At 48.1% G+C, this 13,130-nt stretch overlaps 1 protein-coding gene across 2 annotated transcripts in view; it reads right to left on the bottom strand.

Annotated features, from left to right (window-relative positions):
- Positions 1-7,850, bottom strand: part of OCA2 (OCA2 melanosomal transmembrane protein) — a 433,117-nt gene extending 425,267 nt beyond the window's left edge. The window contains exon 1 of one of the 2 annotated variants that reach the window (XM_038532569.1): positions 7,698-7,850. The gene's annotated coding sequence lies outside the window, so the exon portion shown is untranslated. The remainder of the gene's footprint in view (positions 1-7,697) is intronic. The other variant, XM_038532570.1, reaches the window with a different exon arrangement.
- Between the last annotated feature and the right edge of the window lie 5,280 nt (positions 7,851-13,130).

The following is a 13,130-nucleotide window of genomic DNA, read 5'->3' as shown; positions in this document are numbered from 1 at the left end:
AGCCTGCTTCTCCCTCTGCCTGTGTCTCTGCCTCTCTCTGTGTCTCTCATGAATAAATAAATGAATAAAATCTAAAAACAAAAACAAAAACAAAAGACCCAAAATAGCAATTTTGAAAGAGAAAAGCAAAGCTGGAGGCCTCACAATTCCAGAATTCAAGGTATCTTACAAAGCTATAGTAATCAAAACACTATGGTACTGGCACAAAAACAGATACATATACAAATGGAACAGAATAAAAAACCTAGAAGTAAGCCCACAATTTTATGGTCAATTAATCTTTGACAAACCAGGAAAGAATATGCAATGGGAAAAAGTCTATTCAACAAATGGTGTTGGGAAAACTGGTCAGCTACATGCAAAAAAATGAAACTAGACCACTTTCTTATACCATACACAAAAACAAATTCAAAATGGACTAAAGATTTAAATTTGAGACCTAAACCACAAAAACCCTAGAAGACAACATAGTCAGTTATGTCCCTGACATAGGCTATAGCAACATTTTTCTAGATATGTCTCTTGAGACAAGGAAAATGAAAGCAAAAATAAACTATTGGGACTACATCAAAATAAAAAGCTTCTGCACAGCAAAGGAAATAATCAACAAAACTAAAAGGCAACCTACGGAATGGGAGGAGATATTTGTAAATGACATATTTGATAAAGGGTTAGTATACAAAATCTATAAAACACTTAACAAACTCAATACTAAAAAAATTAATAATCCAGTTAAGGAATGGTCAGACATTTTTCCAAAGAAGACATCCAGACAGCCAACAGACATGTGAAAAGACATTCAACATTATTCATCATAAGGAAAATAAAAGTCAAAATTAATATAAAATATCACCTCACAGATCCTGGGGTGGCTAAGCGGTTTGGCGCCTGCCTTTGGCCCAAGGCGTGATCCTGGAGTCCCAGGATTGATTCCCACGTCAGGCTTCCTGCATGGAACCTGCTTCTCCTCTGTCTGTCTCTCTCTCTCTCTCTCTCTCTCTCTCTCCATCTCTAATGAATAAATAAATAAAATCTTTAAAAAAAAGAATTCTCCCCCCCCCCAAAAAAAGATATCACCTCACACCTGTCAGAATGACTAAAATCAACAACACAAGAAACCATAAGTATTGGTGAGGCTGTGGACAGAGGGGAGCCCTCCTGTGCTGTTGGTGGGAATGCCAACTGGTGCAACAACTCTGGAAAACAGTATGGAGTTTCCTTAAAAAGTTAAAAATAGAACTACCCTAAGATCCAGTGATCACATTAACTACAAAAACACTAATTCAAAGGGATACATGCACTCCACTGTTTATAGCAACAGTATTTATAATAGACAAATTATGAAAGCAGCTAAAGTGTCCATCTATAGATGAATGGATAAAGAAGTAGTATATATACAATGATTATCCAGCCATAAAAAAAAAAGAATGAAATCTTGCCATTTGGAACATGAATGCAGCTAGAGAGTATATGCTAAGTGAAAAAAGTCAGTCTAAGAAAGACACATACTATATAATTTCACTCATATGTGGAATTTAAGAAACAAAAAAAAAAATTAGCGAAGGTGAAAGAGAGAGAAAGAGAGAATAAGAAAAAGACTCTTAACTATTGAAAACAAGCTGATGGTTACCAGAGATGGGAGAAATAAGTGATGAAGATTAAGGAGTGTACCCGTCATGATGAGCACAGGATGATGTATGGAATTGTTAAATCACTATGCTGTACACAGAAAACTAATACAGCACTGTATGTTAACTACATTGAAATGTTTAAAAATGATTTCTAAATAATAATAAAGAATTCTCAAAACTTAACAGTAAGAAAAATTGAAAAAAATTGTTTAAAGATTTTATTTATTTATTCATAGAGATACAGAGAGAGAGAGAGAGAGGCAGAGACACAGGCAGAGGGAGAAGCAGGCTCCATGCAGAGAGCCTGACATGGGACTCGATCCCGGGTCTCCAGGATCAGGCCCTGGGCTGCAGGTGGCGCTAAACCGCTGCGCCACTGGGGCTGCCAGAAAAATTGAAAAATTAAACAAATATCAAATAAGAAAACGTGCAAAGACAAGAAGAATCACTTAGGAGGATATACAGATAGTAAATGAACACATGAGAAAATGTTCGACATCATTAGCCATTAGGGAAATGCAAATTACAACTATAATTATGACATGTCACTACACACCTATGACAATAGATAAAAGTAAGAAAATAGAGACAACAGCAAATGCTGGCAGAGGATACAGATACTGGACCCCTCACACAGTGCTAGTGGAAATAAAATATAGTATAAACCCTCTAGAAAGCACTTTGACAGGTTCTTTAAAAACTACCATACAACTAGCAATATAACCTAGCAACTGCCCTCCTGGACATTCATGCCAGGAGATAAATGAAACATTCACACAAAAACCTATACATGAATGTTCACAGAAGCTCTATCCATAGTAGTCCAAAACTGGAAGCAAACCAAATGTCACTGGATGAGTGGTTAAACAAACTATAGTACATCTATATACCACGGAATCCTACTCATCCTTGGGAAGGTACAATTAGTGAAACATGCAGAAATTTGGATGGCTCTACAGAGTGAAAGCACTGAGTGGAGAAAAAGAAAAGCAAATCCCAAAAGGTTATACACTGTATGATAGCATTCTTGAAATAACAAAGTTACAGAGATGGAAAACATATTAATTAGCAGTTGCTGTGGGTGAGGCAGGGGGTGCAGGCAGAAGGGACGTGGGTGTGGCTGTAAAAGGCTACATGAGGGGTCCATGCAGTGATGGAAATTCTTTCTCTTGACCGTGTCAATGTGTATATCCTTGTTGTGATACCATACCATAATTTTGCAAGATGTTACCATTGGAGGAAACTGGAACATGCAAACCTACAATTACCTCAAAATAAAAAATTTAACCTCTCTGTCTTCAGTTTTCCAGCCACTATGCAATTTTTCTCTTGTCCTTTATAGCAAAACTTCTTAAAATTACTGTATTCATGTCTCCTTTCTTGAATTCACTTCAACCAACCTTGTATCTCCCCAACCTGATAGGAAACAATCTAGTCAGGGTGATCTCTAATAATATCCACGCTCTGGCCCTTTCTCAGGTTCTCAGCGGCCTTCCCTGCACTGCCCTCTCTTTTAGTCTCAGGGCTCACCGAGGCTCTAGCTCTTCCTCATTCTCCTTTGGTGGCTCCTTCCACTCTTCCCAGCCTTCACCTTAGGCCCACCCTCCCTAGAAGAGCTCAATCTTGAATTTAGACATTGGCCACTCTCTGGAGAGGTCTATCTTTTGATCCAGCTAGCTCTGAGCTGAGTCTCCTGCCCACCGCCTCCTCCTGCCCCCTGGCTCAGCAGTGCCCGATGCTTCTGCTCTTGTTCAGCTCACCTTCTGGCCACCTTTTCAGGCTCACAAGGGCTATGCTCACCCCGAGGTCTCTCTCCCTTACCTTTCTTAATAATTTCTTCTCAACACATCCCAAATCCTCCTGCTTGCACTTGTTCATGAATTTTCACCAGGTGGCTGGAACACTCCAGTCTCACGGTCTATCCTCTGGGGACCCCAACTCCTCACACCACTACTCATCCTCTAGGAATGCCCCCCGGTATCCCAAGCCACAGTCCATCCTCTGAGGGGGACTCTCCCAACATCCTAGGCCATGGACCAACCTCTGGGAATGCCCCCAGCACTCTAACCTGAGGCTGCACTTCCCTTGGATCCACAGTCTCATCCTGGTCTCTTCCCACTGAGTCCCGTATGTCTGACCTGCAGACAGAAACCTAGGGCTCACCCCTAAGACTCCACAAAGAAGAGGCAGTGCCCCTCTGCCAGCCAGGCCTACACTATCACTGAGCCAGGACTTTCATTCTGAGTAAGATTCATACCAAAATGATCAAATTCTCACAGATTTTTAGAAAAGAAAAGAAAAAAACATATTATGGCTGACACATAAAACCCCACGGAATGCTCCTTTCTTTCTACCTGGTCCTGAGTATGTTCTCTGGCTCTGTTTCCTTCCCCAGAAGTCTTGTAGCAGCACTTCCCCATCCTTCCAGGTCCTCCAAGGGCCCTCCCGTATAGACTCATCCTGCAAGGGAGGACAGGCTTGACACCCTGCCCATATCATGCCTGAAGGCATAGCTGAAGCTCACCAACCCTGCTTTGGGTTGTGCGTTTGGCCCTGCTGCTTCCCCTGCAGATGCGCCCACAGCACAGATGTGGGCTCAATGGAAGGATGGTTCTTGGTACAAGAGTGCCCAAAGGTCAGGGCTCAGTGCACAGAGGCAGGAGACCTGCCCCTGCTGAGACAGAATGGAATTCTGGGCCCTTCTCAACGTGGTCCAGCAGCTGTTGTTAGGTGCTCTGACCTGAGGGGATGACTGGGACAATTGAGATATTACAAAGGGGATCCATAAGGTGTGTTCCCAGATGCTAAAGCCAGGCCTGGGCACCCCCACCCCTCCTGATGGCTCTTGACAGCAGAACTTGGCTGGGGTTTTGTGGGCATAATAGAGTTTGCTGGCATTTATGGAGCAGAGCTAAGGTTTGGTGCAAATGCGCTGGCGGAGGCTTGAGGGACAGGAAGCATGAGTACCACTGGGGTCCCAGGAACCTGTTCTCGGTGCCCCTCAGCCCAGCAAGCTGTACTTAAATAACTATCTTTTAGATCTACTCCATTGCCTCTTGTCCTGAGGATTTGGTGCCTTCCCCTGCACTGACATGCCAATTAGACAAATGGAATTACTGAATGAAGACCGACACGTTGGTTTTGCAGTAGTGCATAAATCAGCAGCAGCAATATACATCGTTTGGAATATAGTACCTTCATAAATTTTAAGAACATTTTTCTTCAAGTTCTTTAATCACTCGACATCAATAATGAAAAGAGAAAAAGAAAGATGTATATTGGCTGCTGTGAAAATCTTGTTATTAAACAGAAATTGCTCCAAGTTAATCCTTTCCTCTTGTGGACAGTCTAAGGTCCTAAAAAAACACTCCAGTCATTGAATATTCCTTTCCACGTGAAGCCCTGCTCAGGCCCAAAGCCTCACAGTCAGATCAGAGCTGTCCAGGGGGCTGTCTCCGCAGGGAGCGGCTGTGTCTGCAGGGGTGTGGCTCTGTCAGTGGTGTCTGAGTCCATTGCACTTTTTCTAGTTGATGAAGCCTGGGAAGGGATAGGCACGGGCCCTGGGCGAGGAGGCCAGCACAGGCCAGCCCCAGGGGTCACCAGTGAAAAGACAGATGTGTCTCTGCTGTGAGTAGTAGAGTGGGCTGTGCCTCCACCCCACACCAGGACAGCACAGTCTAACCCAATATCCTTTCAGATGGGATTTGCAACACATGAATTTGAGTAGAAGATTCTAGAATTTTCAACCCAACAGCATTGTTTGTAATCCCTTTTATGCTCTCGTGTTAAACAGTCTCTGACTGAGCCTGTGAGGAGAGGTGCCCTTCTTGTGCTGTGCCCAGGGAAGGTGACGAGTGGGCTATACTCAGGAGCATGCCCAAGGGGCCTCCAGGGGCGATGCTGTCCCTGCTGCAGGCGGGAACTGGGCCGCCCTGGGCCACCTCCTGCCCTTGGCAGGACCCCCGCTCTCACAGCAGGCCCAGCTACCAGCCTACACTCTGGGGAGAGGCCATCTCTTCTACCTGCATCTCAGGCTGTTCCCCTTATTCCCTTATTGCTGTGCTGTTGACTTTCATCCTCCATGCAAACCAATTTGAAACTATCCTTTGCCCCTCAGAAAACAGACCTGTGCTGGGGCTAGTCCTCACTGTCGTCTCTGTGCAGCGTGACTCCTGCTTCGCAGGGCACAGCAGGCTGGGGCACTCAACCCATAGCGGTGCGGCCAGAGCAGTGACCTCACCACTGAGTGGCCAGAGAGGCCACCACGTTGGGCTCCACTTCACGCGGGCCTGGGCCACTCCGGTAGCATTGGCGACTGGATGAAAGTAGCCTACTCTCCAAGGGTGCGGGGCAGAAATGGGGGTAGGAGGCATGGGAAAGCTGCCCACAGGAGCTAACCAGAGAGACCTGGTTTGTGGGGGTCTCTTCTTCTATTTACATAGGAAAGATGCTGCACAGTGGCTAGTCCCTCCTCTGCTGGTCATCTCCCCTGAGCCTTCAAGCCTCTATGTAATCCTTACCCTTTTCTGGCCTTTTGTGTCTCCACTGCACGTCTAACTCCTCCCCACCACACCCCACGGCCCCCCATGCCCCAAAGTTAAAAGGCCTTACTCCTCTCTCCTTTCCCAAGAGGCTTAGATCTCTCTGGTGGGCAGGCGATGCCCCCAGCTCCCCTCTGCAGCCCAGATCACTATGTGCAGCTTCCTCCTTGTCTCCCCTGATGTCTCAGAGGTGCTCGGCTGCCTCTGTGGAGGTCTCAGGCTACTTCTGGCCCTTTCTCAAGGCCTGTGACTAGTCCCACCATCCGTCTAGATGCACCCATCACAAACCCAGAGCCTGAGGGCTGTTCTCACCCTACAGACCCTTTACCATGAAGTGCCCCCTGACCCTGGTTCTGCAGCCACCTCTCAGTGGGCCAGACTCAGCTAGCTACCACCCAACCACAGTGATCTTTCCAAAATACACATCGCACTGTGATTTCCTCTAGCTTAAAACCTTTCCTAGGAGTCCCAGGTGTGGGCACTGCTGAACCTCCAGCCAGAGCTTTCCTTACCTCCACAATTCCTCAGACCTCAGCTAACTTCAAAGGCGTCCTGACCTTCTCAAAGGTCAGTACAGTATCAGTATTTGCTTTTCATCAGTATAGTAAAACTTATGGCCCTAAATCAGTTTCACTTTACATCTGATATGAACAACTGCACTCAAGTGTTTGTAAACTAAATTGCCATAACAAGCATTTTCTGTGTAGTCCTTTACAGTTTCTCTAAAACTTTCACCTCTCTTGTTTTTAATGAGATATAATCCTCATTAGCAATTATGAGAGCTGGTACCACCAGAAGCATTCGGATTCGCAGCCCCCACAGGTCCTGTCCCAGGGGACTTGGAGTCTCGGAAGCAAACTGTGTGCCACCCCTATATGCCAACCTCAGGGATGGCATGACCTAGGCTGCCCACAACTGAGAACAGCCTCCTGTTTGCTCTTCCTCGGAGTCACTGCATTTTGTGGCCTTGTCGCATCCTGAGGTCGGTGCTCGGAGGGCCACCCGGGGGCTTCTCGGGCAGCCAGGCGTCTGTGGTGCGATGCCAGGCCCCTGCAGCGCCCCTGGTCCAGGCCTGGTCTGCAGGCACGGAAACGTCCACCCTCAGCGAAGCTTGTGCTCAATGTCCATGTCCGTGGAAGGAGCTCGGACATTAAGTCCACCCTTCCAGTGTGCGCGGCCTGCGCGAAATGGGCCCTGCGGGTTGTGGTGTAACATACACCCCCACCCCCACCCCCACCCGCACCCCCCACCGCGGCGCATTCCACCGGGGACGCCTGACTCGCGCTCACGTGTGAGCCCAGCGCTGGGGCTCAGGCCGCCCGGGCAGACGTCCACGCTGCGCTCAGGGCGGCGCGGCCCGTCCGGGGTGAGGGGCCGGGGGTCGGGAGCCTGCCTGTCGGAGCCACCGCGTCGGACCCGGAGGAGCTCACACTGCAGCCGCCCACCTTCCCACCGACGCGCTCGCCTCCCGTCGAGGCACACCGCACACCAGCTGCTCCCCGGAGCACACGGCTCGGCGCCTCACCTCTCCCCACCGGCCTGCACCCTCGATCCTCCTCCAGAACCGCAGCCGCACGGTCCACACGGACCGCTCCGCAACGCGACCGCTGAGCGGAAAGCGGGGTTGCGAGAAGCTCCGCGCGCGGGCAGCGGGCAGCGGGCGGGGCGGCCTGGAGCGCGGCGGGCCCGCTCGGCCACGCCCCCGCTCGGCCACGCCCCCGCTCGGCCACGCCCCCCGCTCGGCCACGCCCCCGCTCGGCCACGCCCCCCGCTCGGCCACGCCCCTGACGGCACCTCGGGCCACCCGCGGGGTCGATAAGGGCCTGCGGAGGGGAGGGGCTCCCTCCCTGGGAGCTGCTGCCAGAGCAAGGCCCTCACGGAAAGGCCAGACGCTGTGCCCATTGCCTGGCCTGGTCACAGGTGGTTCCCTGGGAGCAGGAATTGGAAAATGTAAACTGACTGAATATTTTCTTTTTTTTTAATTTTATTTATTCATGACACAGAGACACAAAGAGAGGCAGAGCCACAGGCAGAGGGAGAAGCAGGCTCCCTGCGGGGAGCCCAAGGCAGGACTTGATCCCAGGACCCGGGACCACGACCTGGGCCAAAGGCAGCTGCCCAACCGCTGAGCCACCCTCATTCCCTGAGTGAACATTTTGCCTTTTTTCTCTTCTGCATTTTAAGAGTTCTCAGATATTGCTGATAAACCCAAGCAGCATTTTCTCATGGCCTGTTCCCTCTCCAGCCCAGGGCTGCGGCCAGTGTTACATTTCTGGACATGTAACACTGGAAAGCTCTCCTCCTCTCAGACAGCACACACAAAGAGACATAAACAGAGACACACACATGCACGGACACACAGACACACAGGCACATAAACTAAACAGACACACACACATAGATAACATAAACTACAACCGACACGCACAAGCTAAGACAGGCACACACAGACACACACACAGAACAGAATATGCAAACACAGACACACACATGCCACATGCATACACTATGGACACATTAACCACACACAGAAACAGGGACACACACAGAAATACAAACAGCACATAGAGAGACACATAAATACACACATACCAACACACATGCGCAGACATACAGAAGCACGAACACATAAGCTACACACAGACACAGACACACAGGCCTGCAGTGGGCCAGGCAGCCCAAGTGGGCCTTAGCCCCACAATCACTGCCTAAGGATTGGCAAGAATTCAGAGGCTCCTAGGTCCTCCACCACGTAGCAGACAAACCCAAGAAGTTCTGGGAAATATCTCTATAAATCTTTCTGGGAGAATTGTTTCTTTGTGGAGTCTGGCTATGCTAGATATTTGGGAGGCATAGACTTTATAACAAGCCCGTTGCAAAGGACAGGGTGTGGTCAGGTTACCCAGGAGCGGGTACAAAGGTCTAAAGGACCTCTGGACCTCCTGGAGCAACGTGGACACTGCTGCACTGCAGGCCTGGGGTTAGCCACGACCACTAGAAAGCCCACGTTGTCTGAGATAAGTTTCAGTACAGCATTTGAGACACCACACATTGGATTACTATGCATGTCATGTGTGGACACAACTCACGTGTGCTGTGCCTGGGGACTCCATCCATGTGGGGCAGGGTACTGTGGAGCCTGTGACCACGGCAGAAATGCTGATGCATCCATGCTCATCCTTGAGCCTGAGCATACTTCTCTAACACCTCAAGAAACACCAATACAGGATAGAAAGTGTCACAGGTGGCCCAGATAATGAAGGTACAGGGACCTTAAATGGTTGGAAGTTCCTGGGTTGCTGTCATCCTTACAGAATAGCATCCACACCTGGGGAGCCTTGGTGTGCAGGTCAACAGGTACAAAGGAGGATCATGAAGCACATAGAGGGCAACTATGGCCAAACATATAGCACCTAATGCCTGTGTTACTAATATTTACCTGTTGATTCAGCCTGGCCAGCAGGGCTGACTGCATGCTTCCTTCTTCCTTCTTCATCACAAGCTCCATGTTCTTTATGTAGCTGTTAAATGCTTGTGATGGGATCAACTACCCCTGCTCCAGGAATAGGTTCATGTAGCCTAAGTTATGGAAGAAATCCCACCTGCCAGGGATTGGCATCTACATGTCCCAGCCCACACAGAGCAGGGTTCCACGCCGGACCAAGTTTCAAGCTCTACATCTCTAGTCACTGCCAACCCAACATCTTGGTTGTTGAAGTCAGGTCCAATTAGGGATTTAGGCAGTTAGGAATGAGTATTGGATGCAGATAATGATACTGAAAACCTACAACATAATTCATGGTGCTGGTGCTGTACCATGGAAAGGTTCTGAATTCCTTCAGTCAGAAGTGACTGGGGCAGTCTCAGAAATGATGTGGTGATTCCTGAGCTGGGCAGGAAGATTTCACCAAAATCTAACTATAAAGTCACACTTTTCTTGGATGACCTAGGAAATTCCTGAGGAAAACTCCAGAATAGGGGCTTTCTAAATGTTCTTAGCAAAAAGCAGCATCAGTTATAAAATACTAAAGGTGGCTATTTTCAAGTATATAGTACTTGAATATATAAATTGATATATCTGTAATAAAATCCCTTTGCTTACATTATATAAGTAGTGGTAGGTTTTATATAGATGTGTGGATATGCATATTTTATGTTTGTGGATGATCCAGTGAAGTGCCCCTGGCTTCTATCAACAGACAGATGTGATTCAAAGCCATCTCCATCAGTCCTCCACCCCAACTTCACAAGGAAATCTGTCTGCAGCTCCCCTTTGAAAATCCCACCTTCTCTCAGGGGTCCTTGTGATCTCCCACTCTGCAGGCCTCTTTGGCCACCAGCCTTTGCCTGCTCTGACTGCATACACTATATATTCTGTTCACCCACTGCTGCCCACAGATGGTTCAACTCAGCCCAGCCTCTGCACTGGCCCCTAGGAGATGCAGGAGAGGGGACACTGGGCAGACAACTAAGGCATCTTTCTTCTGTCTCTTAGCGCAGCTGAGTGACCTGAGAGAGAAAAATCAAATGCAGACTCACGTAGGTTCCCTTTATCTACTGCTAAGTAACAAACCACCCCAAGTTTAGTGGCAAAAATACCAACCATTTTATCATGCTCCCAGATACTGTGAGTCTGGAACTCCAGCACCATGGAAAGAGTTAATTTGGAAGAAGCAACTTGAGACTGGGGAGTGGAAGCATCAGGTGTCCTGCCCTGCCACGTGGCTTCTTCCCTAATTCTTGGACTTCCTTGCAGTATGGTAGCTGAGGCCCAAGGGACAGGAATTGGAAGCCACCATTTCCTTCAGCCCTATACCCAGGCCTGGCAGATGTCACTTCCATCACACTCCATTGGTTAAGTAGTCACAGAGGCCAGGTTCAAAGGGTCTTGATGGGAAACACACATCTTGGTGTGGGAAAAAGAACTTGATGGTTCTTGATGAGAAAAATGCCAAAGAACATTAGAGCCATGTTCAAAATTGCCACAGAGGGAACAATGAAGGCATGATGCAAACCATAGGAGGATTTCTGGCCTTCAAGTCTGCACTTTAAAGGCAGTTTCAAATGTCATCAGCTGCGGAACAATAGGAACTCTCATCGCTGGTGAGAATGCAAAATGGTACAGCTGCTTTGGAAGGCAATTTGGCAGTTTCTCACAAAACTAAACACACTCTCATCATATAATCCAGCAATTGCATTCCTTGCTATTTACCCAAGTGAGTTCAAAACTTATGTATACAAAAACCTGCACACAGATATTTATAGCAGCTTTATTCATAATTGCCAAAACTTGGAAGGAACCAGGATATCCCCCAGTGTATGAATGCATAAACAAACTGTAGTATAGTCAGTCAATGGACTATACAGACAATGGAATACTATTCAGCACTAAAAAATGTGAACTATCAAGTCATGAAAAGACATGAAGGAACCTTAAATTCATTGCTAAGTGAAAGAAACCAATCTAAAAAGATTCCAACATGGCATTCTGGAAAAGGCAAAACTGCGGAGACAAAAAAAAAAAAGATCAAGAGTTTTGGGGAGAGAGGAAAAGTACACAGAGCACTGTGTTTTTAAAATAGTAAAGGTTTTTAAAATAGTAAAACTATTCTGTGTGAGACTATGATGATAAATACATCAATTGCAACAAATTTTCCACTCTGGTGGGGGCTATGCCTGTGTGGGAACAAGAGGTATAAGGGAAATCTCTGGACCTTCTGCTTAATTTTGCTACAAATATAAAATTGCTCTAATAAATGTCTATTTTTTTAATGTAATGAGCTAGAGAAAATTCACTATGTAGATTCCATTGTATATGGGGGAAAAAAATCTTTGAAAAGTGATTGGGGTGGGGCCCACCAGCCAGGGTTCCCTGGGGCACACCTCCTCACACCTACTCACCCATGAGGACCGTGTCCCTGAGGCTCCCCACCAGCAGTAGGTTGAGCCCACTCCAGCCCTGGTAAGGCAAGGGGGGCAATGCCCAGGGTCCTGTACCTGTGCCAGCTCCTGTAGTACCAGTATGTCAACTACAAGTTTTCCTGTGCTCTGCAGGGAGACTGGGGCGTTACTGCTTTGAGAAATCATGCTCCTTCCAAGGGCCTCTTTCCATCCAAGCCAACTGGGTACTGAGGCCTCCTTAGGGGATGCACATGCACAGCAGAGTGCAAAGCTGGGATCGGGTCACAGCAATGCCCACAAGACCAAGCACAGGAGGCCTGATGGCAGAATTTACAGTATGTGGTATATACTGCGCACAGCAGAGCTCACCTATCCACGGACCAAAAGACCCTGCCATGTGGCAGAGCTGGTGGAACCAGTTCTCAAACCTCCTATGCTTCCATGTTCCTGTACTCAGGCAGACATCTCTGGGACCCACCCCATGCAGCCTGCAGCCAGGGAGTGATGACAGCACTGGGACATCCTCTTATGCCTTCTTAGAGTAGTGCCAGGCTGCCTAGCCAGGGGATGGTGAGCCACAGTCATGGACTCCCTTTCAGATCTGCAAAGGGGCAGAGAACTTCCCTGTGGGTGGCCCTGTGGTTAGAAGGGCCTAAGGCTATTATGGTGGGAGTTTGTAATCCCTCCTGGCCTATTCCTGAGGTCCCGAGTGCCTGCATGAGCCCCAGGCAGCCTGTCTGGCACCCTGAAGCTCTGGCAGGGCAGAGCCTTGCCTCCCAGGATGGACACACTCACAGATGGAGCTGTGTGTCCCCAGCCTCTCCATGCCCAGGGTTCATAGCCCTCTTACTGAGCCTATCAGGATTTCTAAGAGACATGTCCCAGCAAAGAACCTTGTTATGAAGTATTTGCGTATAAAAAAAGGAGTGATTAATCAGCCTTATTGGTGCTGTACTGAGATTAAGAGCTAAGAAGGGTCAGAAGACCCCAGTCCACAGAGCAGACTGAAGCCCCAGGGGTCTCCTATTCCATGTTCCCTACCTGCCCAGGCCTGTAG

Source organism: Canis lupus, chromosome 3 (genome assembly GCF_011100685.1).
Source record: "Canis lupus familiaris isolate Mischka breed German Shepherd chromosome 3, alternate assembly UU_Cfam_GSD_1.0, whole genome shotgun sequence".
Taxonomy (NCBI): domain Eukaryota; kingdom Metazoa; phylum Chordata; class Mammalia; order Carnivora; family Canidae; genus Canis; species Canis lupus.
Note: the sequence above shows the minus strand (reverse complement) of the source record. Positions and strands in the feature narration are given on the sequence as shown.